The sequence below is a fragment of the Centrocercus urophasianus genome, unplaced genomic scaffold, assembly GCF_019232065.1.
Source record: "Centrocercus urophasianus isolate 14NV4802_14NV808 unplaced genomic scaffold, USGS_Curo_1.0 seq_12, whole genome shotgun sequence".
NCBI lineage: Eukaryota > Metazoa > Chordata > Aves > Galliformes > Phasianidae > Centrocercus > Centrocercus urophasianus.
Window position 1 is genome coordinate 21,176,643 of NW_024884364.1, and position 22,161 is coordinate 21,198,803.

At 35.9% G+C, this 22,161-nt stretch overlaps 1 protein-coding gene and 1 long non-coding RNA gene across 3 annotated transcripts in view; one reads left to right on the forward strand and one right to left on the reverse strand.

The window, feature by feature from the left end:
• ROBO2 (roundabout guidance receptor 2) overlaps positions 1 to 22,161 on the reverse strand; it is a 400,096-nt gene that overhangs the window by 335,223 nt on the left and 42,712 nt on the right. The window lies entirely within an intron of this gene.
• On the forward strand, positions 3,644 to 6,781 carry LOC122156080. The gene is made up of 4 exons (XR_006167378.1): positions 3,644 to 3,731; positions 3,894 to 3,922; positions 5,486 to 5,569; positions 6,350 to 6,781. It is a non-coding gene; the product is annotated as an uncharacterized LOC122156080 (long non-coding RNA).

Here is a 22,161-nt window from a genome sequence, read left to right on the forward strand (position 1 = left end):
AAAGCTGTAGGAGGGATTTCATCCCCCAATACAAACACACTTTAAACTACAGGACACAAGTTCTTCTTTCATCAGACTCCTGAGGGTCAGTAATAGTAGGACCCAAGGAAACAGCCAGTAGTTATACCAGAGGAGGTTTAGGTTGGACATTATGAGAAACTTTTTCTCTCAGAGAGTGGTCAGGCACTGGAATGGCTGCCCAGGGAGGTGGTGGAGTCGCCGTCCCTGGCAGTGTTCAAGAGGTGCCTGGATGAGGAGCTACGAGAGATGGTTTAGTAGCTTGTGGTACTAATAGGAATGGGAGGGTGGTTGGACTAGATCTTGCAGGTCGTTTCCAACCTTGTGATTCTGTGATTCTGTAAATACAAAGCACTGAAAATAAACTGGACAAAAAGAGGAGAATTGCATCAATACTTTTTTTTTTAAAGAAAGTTTATTTTTGTTCACAAAAAGACTGAGTAAAATAATTACAAGACATACTACTTACAAAGCTCCTTTCTTTAACTTATTGCATAATAGATAGTTAACAGTCTGCCATGAAAGCTTAAAGTTTATAAGGACCAAATAGTTTTAGGAGTTTGAAAGAAAGGCAACATCCATACAAAACAACTGAATTGCCATTTACATTTAAATAGCTAAAAATTCAAAATATATCAAAATTGTTCTGTTATTTTTCAGACACTCACATTTCCCTACAAACTGGAGGTGTTACTGAGAACAAGAGTTGCTGCAACATAACATCCCTCTATTGCTGTCAAAGCCATACTCTTTCAGAGGGAGAAAATGGGAATCAAAACTATTTAAAATTTTAAGTGAAACATGTTATTAACCTGCTGTTTTCAAGTAGATTCTTGAAGAGGATAGAGGCAGTGAAGATCTTGTGCATTAAAAAGGCTGTGCCTCAAAAATCTGCCCTCTAGGTATTTGATTCATGCTGTCCAGACTCCTGTTCACCTTTTACAGAAGGGAACAAAACAATTAGCTGCAGGAAAGGAAGCACATGCTGCAGCAGCCTAAGGCCAGCTAAGGGGTAATGCAAAGCCAAGGCTTTAGGTCCTGAGCCCTCTGACCACCAGAGACATCCAGCCTCAGGAACGCTTTGAGAAACACTTGTTTCAGTATCAATATCATGCAGTGATACATGAGAGAGTGTTCAATCTCCTGTCTGTATGTGGCAAACTCAAATCCTTCCCAAAGACAGAACGCTGAGAGCCTGAAATAGTCTAGTCATGAGACTTCTGGCCCCTTGAGCACAGAATTGTTTTTTCAAGGTCAGTTTTCTGACCTTTATTGGATGAGGAGCTTTTTGTGCACATTCTGGGGCATCAGCTATTTATGCCCAAAGTACAGATATATTAGAGCACGCAGTGTAAAAAATATTGTTTGTATCAAAACAGAGCTATGAATAATGAAGAAGCTGTTTCATTCCAGTTCCATGATTCAGTTATTACATGTATACATTTCTTACACTGACTAGCATTCTGCACTTCTTGAAAACATATTGAGAGCTAGTATCACATTCTAAAGCTCAGTTAAGAGCATAAGTAATTCATAGAAAATTGAAATATGAAGGATCACTATTAATTTTGGTACCACACAGCTGACTAAAAAAAAAAAAAAAAAAAAAAAAAGAGCAATATGTTATTATAAATGGCTACTGAGACTTGCTCTGATAACAAGAGAAAACACCTACATTTGAAAACAATTTTCTTTCAGTTTCTCTCTGTAGGCATTCTTTCTAATACCCATGCAGAATAAAAGAAAGTTCTTTGGTGACCTACAGAAATGACGAGTGAGCTGATGGCAAGTAAGTTATTAAACAACAGCTATCTCCAAAAATAAATTAAAAAAAAATGTACTTCAGGAGTTACCCTATCTGATGGAAAAACACTTTCATAGCATTTTTGTTCTCACTTTTCTGATAGCTAAATATGATACGATTTGCCAGCAAAGAATTTGGCCAACCTGCATATCTCTTTCTCATCAAGTTTCCACTTTCAATTCTTAAAGAGAATTATTGGAAGAAAACCTTTTTTTGTGCTGAGTCATTCACCTGCACCGAAGTTTCCAGCAGTAGTCAAATGTTTCCTATTACAGAGTACAAGTTACAGTATCAGCCTTCCAGGCAGATCTTGAGTTGTTTACACTATTAAGGACTAACACTACTTAAAAAAATTATTTTTTCTTTTTTTTTTTTTTTTTTTTTTTTAAACTTTTGAATCTGTTACTTTTTAGAGAAAGCAATTAGCCATACGCAATAGCTTATCTTTTTCTATTAAAATGTTTACTTGATGTTGTGCTGATGAACTGAACAGGTACTAATTCAAAATTAATGATTGAAATGATTTAAAGAGGTAAGGCAAGCTTAGCTTGCAGAGATGAAGAATAAGTGAACTTAGGAATCAAAGATCCTCCTCTGAGACCTAACTGCTTCATTTTTAAGAGCTGTACTGTGTTGAATGAGCAGAGATGAAAATGAAAGGCCTTAAATATTCTGATTGCTTTAAAAACTTGCAATTCTATTCATAATATTTAAAAAATATATACGTTCAAGACTAAAAGGTGCAGGTTGTTTTTAATACTGTGTTCTGAGACACTTGAAGGCAAAGAGGAAATCCAGAGCAGAGTTCATACTGCAGTACTAACAATTGATGCACTATTTGTAAGGACTGCCATTTTTCATGTCAGTTAAGACGAAAAACATTACAAGTCTCATTTTGATTTTGGAAATCTTATAGCACTCCTACATTTTATTTTCAAATTATTTACATAAGCTCTACTTGGGCTACATGAATTAAAAATCATTTGGGCTAATCATTAAAAAAAATAAACACTAGCTGTGAAAGTTTTAGTTGTTTGGCCATCTGAAGGATGGACTAGAACTATTTAAAAATTCTAGAACAATGCTCAAGCAAAGTACCCAAAAACAGGAATTACCAAATTCTGTCATTATTTTCAGCTCTGTTTACAAGAATAGCCATTAAAACACTCTCAATCCTCAGTAAAACTGCTTGGATAATAACAGAGTAGAATGTGCTTGCTGTTTTCCCTGTATGTTCAGAGAAAAGTGATTTAATTTAAACTGCAAATGCTACTAAAAAAAAGTCTACTTAACGTAATACAAATTAATATTTAAAAAATACTGTCAATCAGAAATCTGAACTTTCACCCAAAGATGTACTGAGATCATTAAGTCTAAACAAACGCATGCCTTGAATAATTTGGTAATAATAGGGCAGTCTGTACCATTTCTGTATAACTGTTATTCTTTTCAGTATCACACAGAGGTATGCATTGGAAGAATGATGTAGATTTAACAGAGGACAAAAACTGCATGATACTATCATTTTGAAAACCAACAACCTCTGCTTGCCTCAAATCTGCAGTCTTCTTTTACTTTAACCTTGAGAGTCTTTTGAAAACACAGAACAAAAGCTTTCAAAACTGCTAGCAGTCATTTCCATATGGCTCAATCTACAACGTCAGTTTACTCTGTCTCTTTACCTGACATCTCCACTCTATTCAGGGTTCATCAAACACAGGCACTCTTCTGATTAATGGCTAATTTATTATTTGCCTTGCAAATGTTTATCTGCAGGGAGATGAAGTAAATATACTACAGCTCTGACAAGCACCATGGCCACTCTTGCCCTGCCTGATGGAATGGTCAGTCGATGCTGTCCCTGAGGAGCCATGCCCTGCCTTAGGTTTCCCAGACAGTCCTCTGAAAGGTGAAGTATCTATTTTTAATGAGCTCAGTACAAAATCAATTAGCTGATGGCTTAGAAAGGGAAATTCATAATCACGTGTATCTGGTTTTTCATGAGATCCATAAAAAATAAACTTAAATGTTAATCACAAGCATTGCCACTTTTTTTTTTTTTTTTTTGCAGGCTGGACAACCACTGCTTACAAATAAAAGGTATGAAAAAGCTGGTATCACTGTATCCATCTTTCACATCAGTCACTGACCTGAAAAGTGCTACAGCATTGAGAGAAGAAAAAAATAGAAAGTACTCAGGGTAAACAGGTAAACACAAAATTGGAAAGAATGGAAGAAGACAAGAGTCTGATGTAATTCTCTAATGTCACTCAGTTTGGAGAAAGCCACCCTTATATATCATACTATTATCTCTCTACTGCATTAGGCAATTTATCCTAAAGTGCAATTTGTTACAATTTTTTTCTTGTACCTGGAATCACATAGATTTCTAATCATAAATCCTATTTGTGAAGATTCTTCTAAATACACTAATGTAACCTCATCTTGGGGGTGAGCAGAGGGATATTAGAGATCTAAAAAAAAAAAAAAAAAAAATACAAATTAACTTGCACTCACAGTAGCATAAATTAAATAATGCTTAAGCATAATGAGTAATCAAGAAAAATTGAGGTAACAAGTAATATAAACATGATAAAGACTCATTGTATTGGGAAAATGCAAATTACATCTCCTTTACTGTGCATGAAATAAGTTACTCAGAATTAGTTATTTGTCAGACAACGTTGTCAATACAGCAGGAAGAAACTTTAAAATCTTACTATTTTATTATGTTGGTCTGTGACGTGAGAGGCAGATGTTGGTGGTATGGCAGTAGAGGTTGAACCTTCTTACTGTATTCCATTGCAAAAAAGGTACCTGACATTTTCTGACATTTGCTGAATGTTTATGAAGACCAAACAGTAAACGAGAGCACAGTGAGGCGGTGGGTGGTGCATTTTGGCAGTGACAACAGTGACAACAGTGACACTTGATCAACTCTGCTGGTACAGATTTTTACAAGTGCAGCATGCATAATCTTTTATTAGTTTTTTTTACTGAAACATAAAAAAAGAAGAGCAATAAAACATAAAAAGAGTAGGATATTTGATCTTGTTTCTGTGAAACTAGTGCATCAGTCTAGTTTGATGGCAGTAGCTGTAATTCTTAATGACCTCAGAAATTTTATTTTTCATGCGCCACGTCCTTGAAAATAGTTCTTTACAAATGTACATACTGCCAAAAAGAAATGACCCGAGAAAGGCACACCTAATGCAATGGAAAGTGCAGCAGTGACAACACAGCAGCAAGGTCCTATGCTGCTGTGAGTAAGGATCTGCTCAAACGCAACAGCATTAGGCACAGAAATAAAGGAAAGAAGCTGCTTGTCTCAGGGAGATCTCAGGTATACAGGGATCTCCAGATGAGATACCCTCACCTCCACTGCCAGCCTTAAATGGGGTCTGGGAAGAGGTGGATCCTGGCTCCACCCCTTCAGGTAACACAGCTGCACTGCTTGCACATGAGCTCCCATGGGTTGGCCCTGCCTTCCGACCAGGTGCTCAATCTCTGGTTCAAGCTGTGTCTGAGCATTTCTACTACAGCATGTTTATGAAGAGAAGGAGGAAGTAAAATTCTGAGATAAATTTAAGTGTACTGTCAAAACAGTAACTGAGGTTTCAGGAATGTACATCTGAAATACCCTTTGAAATGCTCCCTCAACAGAGAACTTCTGGGAGGAATGGCAAGAAAAAAAAATCAGTAAAGAGAATGCAGTTGATTGGAGATAAGTCAGATGTGTTTTTCACTGTAAGTATAACACTTTGGTCTAAATATAAGATATTCCTCTGCTCTCTTTTTTTCTGAAGTCTTTCTCTGAGCTCAACTTTGAGAGGCCACGGAAAGCAACAGCAATTAGTATAATGCAGAACTATGTTCCTAAGTCCTCAACATGCATATAAAAAGCTTTACATGTGATTTCATAGGAGCAGGAGGAAGTCTTTTGCATAATGACCTACATGTATTATAAGATATTAATTCATGAGAAACATTTACATAGACCTAGTGTATTTTATCTGTGAAGCATAAAATAATGCTTTAAGGATCTAAAGTTTACTTTAGTCTGTGTAATCTGGACTGGCAGGTTAAATACGTTAATGCAAACACAAATTACCCTCGAAGTTTGCTACGTGACTATCTGTTGGGATAGTATTTAGGAAGATTTCCAGCAGAGGATTCCTAAAGGAATTGAGTATGAACTTTGAGAGGCTTTTTAATTTACGAATTTGGTGGTAATCTACACCATTTTGAAGTTATGCAGAAAAACTGTCTTTTATTTTCAGAGAGTTGCCTGAAAATACAGTTTCTTGAAGCTTAATTCCCAATTAAATTACTACTGACTTCTAGCAACAGTTAATAACTACCCCAGGGTTAATTTCTATGTGGGTTGAGGAATACCCAGTACAGTTTATGTCACTGTCTGAGACGGGACACTCTGGTCTTGTTATTCAGACATCATATATATAACTAGTCCTGACAACTGCTGATTATATCTTTTTTAAAGTGCTGCTGCCTTTTTTTGTTTGCCAGTTATCCTCTGGTGTATATGCCAATGCAGACAATGTCCCATGACTGTAATTGTCACTCAGCCGTCTGTCAGTGATGAGAAGAAAAGGGTGACAGCCTTGACATCCCACCAATCATCCCTCTGGAAAATTGATATCGTCCTCCCCAGTAAACAACAGCTAAATAATCGACCAGCCTTGCCAGCACATCCCTGAACAATCAGCTTCCATTAAGGGCAGAAGCCACACATTTATCCCACCGTACTCCAATCAATAGCACACTGACTTGTTCTATGTTCAAGCATGCCACTGCTCAAGGTCTGCATTTAGCAAAGGCTACCTTTCAAGTCTTTCAAACTTAAATGTACAGTGGAGCTTTTGGGGGTAAGTAAAGTCCTCTGCTTTCATGTAAAATATCTTTTCCTTGCTAATTTGGCATACTTAAATTTCCAGGAAATCTAGCAGATTTGTTTTCTTGATTAATTTTTACTTTCTTTAGCAGTAAACTAAAATCTACAAAAATGATTAAAAAATAACAATAATTGAAAAGCATTGGTTTATCAGTTGCAGGGTTGCAGTTACACATATATACATGTTTTAGAGGAAATTTACACTTGTAGTATAAAAACTGACCTTATTTAAAATGATCTTCTATGTAGTTATATACTGAAAATATTGTCTGGCAATCAGAACAGTTTGTTAAATGTGAGGTCCACAGTTTATACATCAGTTAGTAACTTACAAACTTAAGTTACATTAGACAGTTAGATTGGTAATGCAATAAAATCACTGCAAGGTGGTACACACAATCTTTCAAGTTAAGCAAACTAGTTATTTACATGAGTATAGAATTTGTCTCTGCAGGAAAAGCAAAACATGGGCCAGCAGGCTCACTTCACAACTTGAAAGAAAAAACATCAGAAGTGCTGCAAATCTGTAATTGCAGTTGCACATTAGTGCTTCACTCTGTTACTTGACATGAGGTGCTAAGTCAGCAGCTGCTGTTGTTATCACTCAAACATCTTCTGTAGATTATTTAGAAATCAACCTTTACAGCACCAAATCTCCTACACAGATCACAGGAGGCATGGCTACTCATTGACTCAACATTTTTAATGTTAGAGGCTTTCTATTTCAAATTTTGTATCCTGACCCTCACTTGTAACCTTGAGGCTCTTAATCAGCAAACACCCCAGTGACACCGTGGCAATGCCTCTCTGTTTCAAGTGCTCTTCTGCTTGCAGCCTTATGCTGATGGGTACAAACTACTGCTGTAGTAGTTTCTTGCAGCAAACAGTTTGCTAATCCCTGAATCACTCTCTGCCTCACAGCTTCCAACCTATAAGCCCAGGATAAGATCTCTTTCCTTCCCTTTCTGTATTATAGCTTAGAACTTCAGCACTTTACAGATAACACAACAGAAGTCAATCAAATACAAATCCAGTGGGCAGGTTCCTATAATATTCATACACACAAAGCTTGGCCACCAACTGATTTGCAAGACTTGTACCTGATCACACATGGTTTCACAAGTGCGTACTGTACTGTAAACAAGAACATGTACTCAGGAGTTTGGCCAGGCCCTGATAATACTATCTTCTATAGCAGAAGTGTTTGGACTGCATGGAAGAGAACACTTCCAGGAATACTCTTCATTTTTCTTTCCAGCTGACTACTAACAACAGGTCTTTTGTCCCTTTCAGTCCTATTTTCTACTTGTTTCTGTTTTCCAGCTAATGTAACTTTGAAGCTGATGCATGCCATCAGCTATGGGCCCCACTAATAAAGCTTTGTGCATGTAAGTGCGCCTGAACAGTTTGTGCAACATCAACTACTGACAGCTAGATTGACAACTGTTAGTAACCAGTACAGAAATTGCAATTTCTCTAAACACAAGTAGTAGATTTTGAACTTCCAAATTATCACCGCGATTACATCATCATACATATTGATATATTACAAAACTACAATGATTTTTGAGATGGGAGTTATTTGTAGAGTTAAGACCCTCTGCCATTACTTGGACTTGGAAATAAATAAAATATAAAGTTCATAAAATTCTTAAGTTTAGTTTATAAGGAAAAATTAAGGATTACCATGACAGGTTTCATTTGTTTGGGGATGTAGGCACTACTGGTGTAATGCAAAAATCATTAGGGAATTCACAGTCCCCTTCACTTTGTTAAATGGACATAATCAATACCTTAATGGGAATGTTTGGAAGCATCCATGGGCAGATCAAATTGGCACTTATAACACTTTTTCCAGCCTGTACTCTAAGTTCATTAACTTCTCTCATTTGAATTACAAATTTCATTTCTCAGATCAAGACGAGGACATGGCTCTCATTTACAAGCTCAGATTCTTTGCTGTGTTAATGTTTTACAGGAAACGATAAAGTTAATGCAGTGGAGAGACATCATGCCATCCCTGTTGGTATACAATTATAGACAAGGTCCCAGATTCCAATAATCCTGATGGGAGACAGACAGGAACTTCCATAAAAGAATGAGAAAATTATTAAGTAGAGAGGCCAAAAGGCTAATCGACCCTCTTAGAAACATATTCATGCTTGTCATAACAAGAACATACCCTACAAAACCAAAATGTGTTATTTAATATAATCTAATTTAATGAGCAAACACAGCCATATTCTCATTCACACTTATCATTAAATTGCTAATTAAAACCTTTTAGAAAGGTTTAAGGTTTAAATGAAACACTTCTTTAATTTTATGGTACTGTACTTAGGAGAGTTGATAAAGCTTTAGAAAAGAATTACATTCTGCAAAAGCTTCCTTCTAAAACTATGAGTACTGATAAAATGCAAGGTTATGCACTAAAGAATGGCACAAATCGCCAGCACAATTTTCCCATGAACGTTTAAAACAGCATTTTCAGAACATGCTAACAACACAGGTAAGAATAGAGATCTGCAAACCTGACTCTTCTGCACCTTGAATTTAGTTAATAAAGAAATAAGCCTGAGAAAATGCCACATATGGAACCATTCGTAAATTTAAGAATTACTAGAAGAACAGGTATCAAAATGTGGCTTAAGAGTCTGTTAGCGAAATAGAAATAGTGACTGAAGTGATATTCATGCATATAACTTGGAGCTACTTTTTCATTGTGGGTTTGCCATCAGAAATAGCAAATATACAATCCCACTAAATTCCAGAATTTATTTTTCATTACAATAAACACATTTTTTTTTTTTTTAAGTCCATGTCATAAAAAGATGGGGTTCAGTTATACTATATTAATTGTTGCTGAAGCAGTATCTTTCTGAGGTTATTTTGCCAATTTTAGTCTAGATACTTTCAACACTGCCACCAAGTCTACAATTCCATAATTGAACTTCCCTATAGTATACATTTGCTCCAATATCAGCATGGACACAAAATCTGACCTCTGCTAACTCCACCACAGCATACAACATGAACTCTATGCTGGCCATATGCTTTCATGCCAATTCTGGTAAGGCTGACAACATGGCACAATGCCTGGTTGCTGTCACGTTCACCTATCAAAAATGTTCAGTTAAATCTGAATTAGCAGCATAAATTTATAACAAATCTGCACTTTCCTGTCACAAAGCATCAGTTTTTGAGCCAGCAAGAGGAACCCTAGAGTTACAGCGTTGGTTGTAACTCACTCCTCTTTGGTGCCTTGTGCATTCAAAAAGCGTAAACATAACCCCTTTCCCTGAACAATGATGAAGCTGTCAGTGTCTTCATCTGAGGCTCAGTCTGTGTTGAAGGCAGGTAGGAAGAGGGTTCTTTTCACATGCATAAGAGACCTGTCACAATCCAGTTCAGTGTGAGTAACTACCAAATTCTCTATATAGCAGCATCAAGAATGGCTGATTCGTTGAGGAAAATCTCACTTGTCTGCTCTCTCAGACCATTTTTTTCATAATAATGGATATTAGTTTTAATTTCAAAGTAGCTAGTATGGCTCAATTTACAGTCAAAGCAACATGTAGTTAAGATCTTTTCCTGTTGTGACTAATAAGCTTTTGTTCCCTTAGCACGGGTGCAGAGAAGACTGTGGGGAGAGACAGAAGAAGAGGCAAGTGTCAGTGGAAATTAATGTGCATGATACTGTGCACAGTTCAAAAATAAGTATTTCTGTAGGAATTTATGACCTTTGACAACTTATTAGAGATGGCATTATAAAAAGCCCATTGTAAGGTATTATATTGCAATAAGTCATTCTTCCATTACAGTTTCTGGCTTTGGACTGTTTGTTTTTGTTTGTTTTCTTTTTATATTGTTGGATTAGTAAGAGACGAAAATCCTCTGTCCAAGACCTGGTTTTATTATATTTCTGCCTAGTAAGAATGGTCAATTCCCAGTCACATAATATTCATGGGTGTCTGACTTCTAATGTGGTGCTTCATTTGCAGGTCCTTCATTTTCAGAGAGTAGGTTTTAAGACAGAGAAAATTTGTAACTGCCTTAAAAACAAGATATAAACATATATAACAAGAAAAAGGGGAATGAGAAGGCTAAGGATTAAAAAAAAAAAAAGATATACTCCCGATGTTTGAGTAGCTACACACCAATACCATTCCCTTATGTTTTACTACCTTTCTGTAGCTATGCGTAGAAGTCTGCGTATGTAGTCTATGCGTAGAAGAAATATAGAAATCTCTTATTTTTCATCCTCCAAAATAAAACACAGATTATATCAAGCATTTTTTCTACACAACATAGAAAAATTGATGCAAAAAAGGAAAAACAACATGCATTCACCAAGAATATTCTACTTACATTTTCTATCTAAAAAATCAATTTCAAGAAAATTTACAACAAAAATAATGAGTGAAACAATGTAGGAGAATAGACACAAGATTATTTTCAGAAATGAAAGCATATTTTGTTATTCTCAGAATAAAAAAAAATTGATTATAATCTTTAATTGAAAAATAAAGATTACTGCACATCAGAAACAATACTCCTAAATGTTTGTAGATTGTTTTTTTGTTGTTCTTGCATTTTTAATCTGCATAGGTTTTTGATACTGTTGTTTCTAGCTCCCCATTAAAAGGCTCAGTAATAAATCTCTCAAGTAATTAGTAGTTAAGCAGGAAAAAATTACAAAGAAAAAACTCATGATAGAATGCCACCTACACAATAATTGGTCCCAACAAATAAAACTCATTTACACATCTGTTTTTGGCAGGCAACTGAGGCACTCTTCAGTGTGGCATTAGTACCTGTTTTTGTGAAAAATCTGCTGGTAATTTTCTGTTATATTTGGTCAAGGTCTGATCATTACCCCCAGAAGTGTTCTGCTCTGGAGCAGCCTTTGAATACAGGTAGTGGGCCAGAAAATGTCACCACATTTAAGATAATGATTTATCTTTTCATGAATAGAATTAATGACTATCTGTGAGAAACCAAGCTCCAGTACATCTGAAAAGGCTTACTCTAACTATTCTAACACTACTAATCTCATTAAACCTCTGTACATTGTCTTTAGTGGCAAAAGAGTCAGACAAAACATCAGATATTTTCTTTTACAGTAGTGAAATGAGTAACATATAGGCAGTTCAAGGCTGTTAGTTACACGATCACAGGAGCCAAGAACCAAACTTCCTAGCTAGAGAGCAACACGTATATACTGACAATGAAACAAAGGATACTTTCTCTGACTATAACTCTAGGCTGTAGCTACTTGTGAGTATTCTGTAAGCATAGATTCCAAGAATTTCCAGGTGAGACTCCTCCTTCCAGAGGAAATCTTCTAAATGCATCAAGGGTAGAACTTTCAAGAAGTTACAGAAGAGAACACATTTTCAAAAATGGTAAGTGAATGCTCATTTTAGGTTTTTATCACTGTAACACAATGGTAAGTGCAACAACAACAGAAGAGCAGCAAGAACCAGGCTGCAGCAAGTGAGGATTTGCTTGAATGCAACAGCAGCGGGCACAGAAAAATGGGAAAGATACTACATAATTTCAGAGGGCCCCAGGTATGCAGAAATCTCCAGAGAGATACTCTTGTCTCCTCTGCCAACTCTTAATTGAGGTCTGGTAAGAGGTGAATCCTGGCTTATTAATAGTTTATTAATAATGCAAAACAATATAAATACAGACACACAACTGACAGAGAAAGGTATCATAGTTAATTTACCAAATATTTTAAGCTTACAAATGCATTCTTGTAAAGAAAATTCATGGTTCACCTTCCTCTTGATCTCAATTAACATAACACAAGTATCCAATGATTTAGGAAAATTATGACTCCTGAAACATTCCTTTCTGCTCTCCAGAATGAGCTCATTGCACGACATCTGGTTTCTCATCGAGTTCTGGCCTATACTATTTTGAAATCGAAGTACTTTGCTGTATTATTACTGTGTACTTCAACACGAGGCAGTAGCAAGAAGCTCATATGCTTTCACTTTTTGGGACCACTTGTTGCATAGTTGAGATTCTTCCATGAATTCTTCACAATTTGCTAACTTAACTTCTAGTTACTTTAGAGTTTTATTACTGCCTATCCTTCCAGCAAATCCCAGAGAATAAAATTTACTCTGAAGAACGTAGCAAATTGTCTTGAACTCAAGGTACAAAAACAGAACTTGGGAATTAAATTACACAAATAAGAGAAATACGTATATACACACACAAATTCATATTTGCTCTTCATATAAAAAAACAAACACACAACAAAGAGAATCACAAGGTTTGCAAGTACAGTACAATACTACCCTCCACTCTTGAGGTTCCCATAAACTCTCTCTACCTAAGACTCATGGTCTCCGGGTAGTAGCCTACTAATTCAGGCACTCAATGTCATACTGTATGGAACCTCCACAATATTTCCCATTAGAAAATACGTTGGACTCACGTAGAATTAGGCAATATCTACTTCTAAGACAGAAGTCTATGATGCGCCTGGCTTTTTACTTGACTTCCCTTATTCCTATCACCTCTATTCTCTCTTCTCCAACCATCTCACCTCAAAAATTAAAGAGTAGGTGGCAGATTAATAAAGCAATACACTGTTCAGGACACTGCTGTAAGTTATTTGCTTCTGATGCTGCATGCATGAACCATCACTGCTTGACGAATCACTGAGAAAAATGGGATCTGACAAACAGCTCTTCTTTCAGCAGATGCCTACTATGACAGCATCAATAGAAAAACACATCATTGGTTCTAAAATGCCACATTTTTATCATTTACATTGAATAAGACATGAAACTCTTTAAGGGAAGCGGTACTATGTTATCATTAGGGCCTGTTGACACTATGCAGGGTGTGCTTTGAACTCAATTCTGTCATCACTCTTAATCTGCACCTAAATGCATTCCACTCTAAAGAGAGGGAAGGGCTGTCTGCATGTTGACAACAGTGCCAGTGATGAAGTATTGCACTCTTTAAAACCTCATTTACAGATTGTTTCATTACCACCCACAACTGGCTTGGATCCGTGAGGGAACACACCTGCTCTCATTAGGGCCACGTGATGTCTGCCAATAACAGTATTTCCATGAAGATGAATGTCCTGGAAACTATCTTTATCTCCCTGCTGATGGACTTTACTGCCTCCTCCCTCTTTGGGGAGGTAAGGCATAGGCAATCTGCTGATTACTTCTTGAGTTACTGATCTGTTCTGATGACTGTTTCATAGTTACGGACTTCCAGTGTACTCACAGCGACTCTCTTCCATTAGGTAGCCTATATAATCTTCCTCTAACGTTTATTATTTCCGACTGCAGATTAATTCCTTACACTAAGTAGTCTTCAAAAAGCTAACTGAACACCAAGCTAGAGGTATTTGCATACAGAACAATTCTGTTCCCTATTGAGTTTTTCCATATTTAGCATTATGAATCCATAATATCAAAACAGAAACTATTGTTACTGTTATGTATGGCATATAGAATACATGTTGAATGTGCATTAGTAAATGTAAATAAACTCAGCACAATCGTATTAAGTTTCCTGACATTATGCACATCCAAATGTTCTGGTCAAACCGTACATACACTTTACAGAGCAGCTACCATACCTACTACTGAGGTAGTAGATGGATAGAATTTAAAATATCTTGATTTTCCTGTTCTAGTAGAATTCAAATAAATATTTCATCATAACAAATCTCCTGGTCTAAAGTGCTTATTCAAGTACTAGTTATAAAGAACTTCACTTGGTTGCAGCCTGGCATGATGTAATACTTAGCAATAGGAACAAAGTGTTACAGAAAATTATGAAGTTATTTTTCACTGACACACCGCAAGTAAGCGTAATAAAGTATGCTTGTTCATAATTTGTGGACAAGCTTTAGAATCCCATTTTAAAAGTACAAATAAATTAAGAAATTAAATAAAAAATAAGACTCTTTCAATCTAAAAGCAAGTCAGATTTAGTTTACTAACCATGCACTCCCAGAACCTTACTTTTATGACATATATCACATAAAAGGATCTCAAAAGGATGACACACCTTATCAAAAGCCTTTTAATCAACAAGATACTGAGTGTAGATACAAACATCTAGAAACACACATACTGCCAGCCTAACAACTCCATAACTAAAGTCTCACCAGCTGCAAATCCATAGCATGCTGTTCTAATTACATGTTAAACTTTTCATTTTGATTTGTGCACATATCGTGTCTCATATATAAATACTGAACTTACAAAATCAACCTGAATGCCATCACTTACAAACTGGATTTCAATTTCTGCTTATCTATCTATAACATCGCAGTTACATGTGCACGCATACAAAAGCAATTTAAAACTTTTAGTCTGTATTACACTTTACACTCTTTGGAAAAAGCAAGTGTATAATCAATGAATATACAGATGTTATTAAGAAATATATAGGAAAGTTAGGCTAAACATGTTATCATACCAAAGAAGAATGGATTGAAAGCTTACCCTTATCCTGGGCTTGCTGAGAAGACTCGCAAAAAAGAGAACCTTCCCTACTGGTAGTCAGCTCTTAAATAGGTCTAGGAGAGGTGGAACCAGACTCCACGCCTTCCAGTAGCACAGGTGAATTGCCTTCATCTGTGCTCCCAGGGCTGACTCATTGCTTGCCTCAGGTGATCAGTCAGAGGTTTAGGCTGTGATTCAGCAGTTCCCATACAGAAAGTATAGCACAAATGTTAAGCACCTGAATGATAATCCTTACTTTCTTGAAATAATATAGTCCCCTTATGCATTACCTTGAATATTTGAAAGAATGTCTTTGTTATTTCAAGGGGCTTATTCTGGTTGCTATCAATCTACCAGGCATCAAGGTAAACTGAAGAAAATGTTATTAAATCTAAACAGGAGTATCTACATAGCTAAAATTGCTTTTAAAACTGTTTTAAGTTAAATCAATAAAACTTGCCTATTTATGTAAGGCCTCTATAGGTCCCTACACAGCAATATCCACAATAGTGAAAAGAGATAAAGACATAATAGTAAAGAATCAAAATTAAGCATATCAACTTCTTTGGCACTTTGAGCTTAACATTCTTCAAGTGTTAGTTAATGCTTAATGAGGTTATTCCCACTTACAAGCTTAAATTATTAAATAAAAATATCTGCCCTTAAGTTTTTGATTAAACTGCCTATGAAAGCTGAAAATCCTCACATCATTAGATCACATGCAGGTTTCCTCAGAGTTCACCCCATCAGTTACATGAAAACTAGAAAGAAACCTTGCTTTTCTCCAGCTTAAAAACAGATACCTCCTTATTAAATTCACCTGCATCAGCAAGCGGTGATATATTAAAGTATATATAATTGAGTTATTATCAATGTCAGCTTACACATAAGTAGGCAACAGTTTCCTAACAGCAACAAAGCCTATAGCTTGCAATACAGAACTAAGTCTCTCAGGTGTGAGTGGCAGAGAGGGGGGAGAAAGCTGAATGAAAAATCTGTCTCTTCAGTTTCCTCTCACTCATAAGTAAACTTGCAACCACACCACAAAATGACTAATGTCTCTCTACTTTAACCAGCTCAGCCCTTTGATATGTCAATACACTTTACTGGTCACAGCCTGTTCTACAGTGAAACAGAAAGGTAAGAGTGAGTCAACACATTATTTATGATACAGTGCTGTAATAGAGAATGACAGCTCAGAAAGAGGTGCTGCTAAACACATAAATATATGACATGTATTTCAGATGTTAGATGTTTCCAACATCTGTTCTCTTCAAAATGCAAATGGCTTGTCAACAAACTCTTTTAAAGCCTTGTCTGTAAAGTTTACATGACCTTTAAACTGTGAAGAGCTTCTGAAAAAGTTAAATTTTCACATGGGGAAACATTCCTGCTTTTTAATTAGTTCTCAGTCAAGACACACAATACTGACATTATGTCCAGAATTCACCTTCCACTAAATGCAAGTGAACATTATAAGTGAAGACAGTTTACAACGTCATCCTACTTTATCAGTCCATATCACAATAACCACTTTCAATGTAAACTTATGCTGTGATATTTAAACAAAAACAATTCACAATAAATAATAATACAGCAGATAGCTTTGTAGACATTCACTGAAACTGTCTAACTATATGGTGTTTTAAAATGACTTTGTTTTTATTAAAAAAAAAAAAAATTACAGAATCACAGAATCACCACCAAGGTGACAAAAGACCTACAAGATCATCCAGTCCAACCATCCACCAATCACCAATAGTTCTCACTAAACTGTATCCCTTAACGCAAAATCCAAACGTTCCTCGAACACCTCCAGGGTCGGTGACTCCACCACCTCCCTGGGAAGGAGGAATACAAATTCTCCCCATTCAAATTATTTTTTTAAAGTCTATAAAGCCACCAGAATATAAGATGATGCGGTAGAACTGAATAAGTCTTACTACTATCTGATTCCAACAGGGGGTGATTTTGCAAAAATGTTCTACACATACATAAAAAGTCCTTTAATTTGGTATTATTGGTAACATACACATAGCAAAAAGCAATATTACTAAAAAGAAAAAAAATAGGTCAAAATAGGGCTTTCTCCCACAAAGTATTCATGCTTGTGGTTCAGAAGGAAAAAAAAAAAAAGAATTTTCTTTTCAAGTCCTATGAGGCTTTCACACACCAGACTCTCCCAGTGCCACCATGGCTACTACAAAGCATGAGAGATGAGTCAGCTTTCACTCCTTTCTACATGGCACTAAGCAAATATCAACTACATGCAAGACTTAAAAACAATACAAACAACACAAAAAACATTAAAACACAATGGTCTGAAAAGTAGGAAATGAAAAGTTCCTTACTATCTTTGTCTTCATGTAAAATTTTGTTACATGAGAAAGCTGTAGTAAATATATTAAAGGTACTACTGAAATACAAGCAAAGTTTCTCATAAGTATCAAGGTACTTGTTTGTGAAGTGGTATCTTCTCAGACCTGCTGGAAAAATCATGTGATCTATTTAGAGAAAATCCTTTGCTTTCTGGATGCAGTGTCATATTGTCTTATATGCAACTGCAAGGCACACATCCCGAGAGAATAGAACAGCCCAAGCATAAAGCAGAAGGAAGTCAATGAACTTGACTCGAGCTGTGAGTCTGACTATCTACTTGCACTCTTAAGATAGCTGAGTTTCTACAGTCACTTGCTGAGATGGCACAACTGGCACCTACTTTACCTGCTGCCTACAAGACTATTCTAAAGGCAACCTAGTGCAGCCAAGCAATGGGCCATATACACTCTTCCTATTTTGAATGCACAAATAGGAAACAACAGTTTACAGATCACAGAAGAATGACTTGAGTTGGAAGACATCTTAAAGATCATCTAATTCCAACTTCCCTGCTACGGGTGGGGTTGCCATTCACTAGATCAGGCTGCCAAGATCCAATATCAGGCACCATCCAACCTGGCCATGAACACCTCCAAGGATGGGCACCCACAATCTCTCTGGGCAACCTGCTCCAATGCCTCCCCACCCTCTGAGTAAATAATTTACTTCAAACATTTAACCTAAATCTCCTCTCTTATAGTTTAAAACCATTCATTCTCCTATCACTGTCTGCCCATGCAGAAATTCCATTTCGTTCCTGTTTATAGGCCCCATTTAAGCTGAAAGGTAGTAATGAGGCTTCCCCAGAGCCTTCTCTTCTCCAGGGTGAACAAGACCAACTCTCTCTCAGTCTTTCTTCAGAGGAGTGCTGCTCAGATAATCTCCGTGACCCTCCTCTGGACCCACTCCAAGAGCTCCATTTCTTGTGCTGAGGGCTCCACAACTGGACATGCTACTATAGATGTACCTCATGAGAGGAGAGCAGTGAAGGTAATCTAAATCTACTCTCTTTTAGTTTAAAACCTTATGTTACCAATACACACCCAGTAAAGAGTCTCTCCCTGTCTTTCTTGCAGAGCTTTCTTTAGGTACTGGAAAGCTATTTGGATCGGAAGGAACTTAAAGATGATCTAGTTCCAACCTAGCACGGGCAGAGTTGCCACCCACTAGATCAGGCTGACGAGGGCCCCATCCAATCTGGTCTTGAAACCCCCGGGGATGGGGCATCCAAAGCTTCTCTAGGCAACCTACTCCAGAGCCTCACCACCCTAAAAACACATAGTCTTGTTCTTCTTCTTTCTCTTCTGGTAGGCTTTATCCTATACAGTAGATTGCAGAGCAGTTTTTCTTTTCACATTCCACTTCTTTCCATGAAGCACACTAGAACAACATTACTCAGCTCTCCACATTTAAAACTAGATACTTTCGAAAGCTTGAGGGCTTTTGCACCCAATTTCCATTTTGAAATTGGGTATTCTCCATATTTCTCCCTCAGCTGTTCTAAAAGTCCCACCTCAAGACTGCTGTGTGCTAATTCTAATTACTTTTTTGGCAGCAGATGAAGCAATTTTAGTCATCAGATTATAAAGAGAATCTAAGAGAAGTAAAACAGACAGTCTCATTCACTCTTTTGCCCTTTGCAAGTCACAAAATCTTCAATCATTTATACGTCTTGCACTTGCCGCTTTTGTGAAATATAAACAGATGGGTTCCAAATGATTTTTCACAGAAATGGGACTTTCATTTTCCAAACTGAGTACTTGCAATATATTCTTTAGAATGCTGCTCCTGAGGGTATGAAAAAATAAAATTTAAAGAAGGAGCTTGATAGATACTCCTTTATCTTATTCAAATCCCAACTCACTAGTTCCCAATTGCCCCCCCCTCCCAGACATATCTAAATAGTTCTTCTTCTGTAATGTAATCTTTTATTATTATTATTATTATTTTATAAATACAAATGCTGTGAAAAAGTAATATATATTATATATGTTGCATAATGCAATATATTTTTCAGCAGAATATTTTAGGAGTTTTCTGTGTTTGTTTAAGCATTATTTGTACTTATGATACTATATAAATTTATAAAAGCACCTGTGATAATACAGCCAATGAGAGTAGAGGTAAGGAATACCTATTTTAAGTTTCAAAATAACCAAGAAACACAGGACAAGGAACAAAATTTGTACAGTGCTCCATGTTGGAACAGAACACAGAGCACTGTACAGTTCTGATTTTAAGTAGATCTGCTGGTTTTACACAGCATAAGCATAGAAACTTAATAGTAAAAGTTAAACTTACTATCTATCAAGACAAGACATTTCACCACAGAGTAGCAAGAGCTACCATCAAGTCTCTCAGGAAAGGCTCTCGTCATCTTGTAGGATTTCCCTTGGCTTCAGGACATCTTATTTTGAGATGTAAGCAATTACAAAGATGAGTAACAAGGAGTCTTGACTTCATTGCCAATGAACAGATGTTGGTTGGTTGTCTATTTTACTTAATTTTTTGGGGGGGCCGGTGTGGCTAGTGCTGACTGTTGTTTAGTTTTTTTTAAGACCTCTAAAAAACAATGACAACATATGGCATCACTATATACACAGAGATTTACTGACAGTAAAACACACATTATGAACTCTTCTAGCAATTATTTATTAAGTTATATACTTTTCCAGCCATGTATTACAAAGAAATAATTCCATGAAATAGAATGATGACAACAGGCCACTAGTTTTTGACACTGGATGATAGTTTTCAAACTATGGTCGAAGAGATTTGCTGAAACTCACAGAATAACTGCAAAAGGGAACATAAGCTGTTAGAACAATGATCCGTCATTCAAAATCGCTTAGTAACATTTTTAGTTAATAATCCATATTTTGAATGGTGATTTGATGTGCTATACAGGAAGATCTTCATCTTCTCTGTTTGTTGCATTGTTAAAGATTCATCTGTAATACTTCGGAAAAAAATATCATCTGCAGGAATAGGATTTAATTTTAATGTAAGAGTATTTAAATATAATAACTCAGTGTTTTTCTTTCAGATTGCTAACTAGACGTTATCATAAGGGGAAGTTAAGAGGAACACAGGAAAAAACATTCCATTTCATAAAGCCAATGTATGTTTCTTTGCATATCACTCAATAACTATGTTTTAAGTAAAAAAAAAAAAAGACAAAAACATATCGTTATCAATTTTTTTTTAAATTAACGGAAGTAAGAATAAATATATTTTGACTCTTGTATTACGTACTCTTAGAGCTCAGAGACCTGTTCAGTAACAATAGAATAAATACAATAAACCAATTTACCGCTATAAAGCTATGTTGCTTCAATCTACTGCAAATCTGATGTCTCCTAGAAGTATATTACTAAGTATAGCATATTACTGTGTATAAATTCCCTCACACAGAAAATTGGTCAGTCAATTATTTATTTAGAACAGATATTAACTCCTAAATCAACTATCTAATTAATTTTCCATTAATGCTTTTCCAATATATGCCAACACTACAAAAAAACCTGGTTCAATTTTAGCTGAAGTTATCCTTTTAAAGTACTTTTTAATTTCCTTAATGACCTGAATAATTCAAGTTTAGTCTCTACAAAGCAAAACATATATTCAATGGTTCTATTATTCTGTTCTGTGATTCTAGGATTATATTCATGCCCATGACTATAACTATAGTAGTATTCTATGAATGAAAAATACTTGAGAAAGTGTTCATATAAATTAACACACACAATTACAACTTTTATATATATAAATAATAATAAAATAATAATAAAATAATCTTTCTTATTGAAGATGTACAAAGATAGACATTGAAGGCTTTGGAACAGAAAAATCTATCATTTTCATCTCCCTCAAACTTGAGAGACCAAAAAGGAAAGCTGTCCTTTGTCAAATATCCTTTCATCATGTGGGACTAATGAAGGAATGGAATATGTGAATGTAAAGAAAACTGTAAACCTTCTGTAAAGACGATTGAATACCTGACAACTTGTTCAATGACTATAATGACATTTGTGCCTTTGGTACTACAACTAAAGTACTGCATTTCCTAAACTAGAAATATTTCTAAAAACAGAGAATTAGATAAACTTTGAAGGTGTTTCTTTCATGCGATTATTCACTCGATTAATGTTCAGTAGTACACACAGTTTTGTTTGAAGTCTGACACAAATACTTTGGATAAGTACTGCTTGTGGCAAAAAGGATTTTGGTGGAGATGGAAATGTCACTCCAGATTTCTCTAAAATGATACAGTGACTTCCTCACTTTCTCACTTTGGCATGACAATCATTTGTTATCACAACTAAGATCATAGATGTTGTACCTCACAAATAGACTAGTCAAATTTATGAGTCTCTTGAAACCATGAGGTTTAGTCTAGCTTAAAAAAAAAAAAAAAAGAATTAATAGAGCTTGAAAATTGACCTTTTGATCTTTCACGTCTTTCATAGTTTCATTTGCTTAAATAATCTTGCTGCTGATAAGCACAAGTCTTTATTGCAGGGCAGCCATGATTGACTCAGTCAACTTCGTTC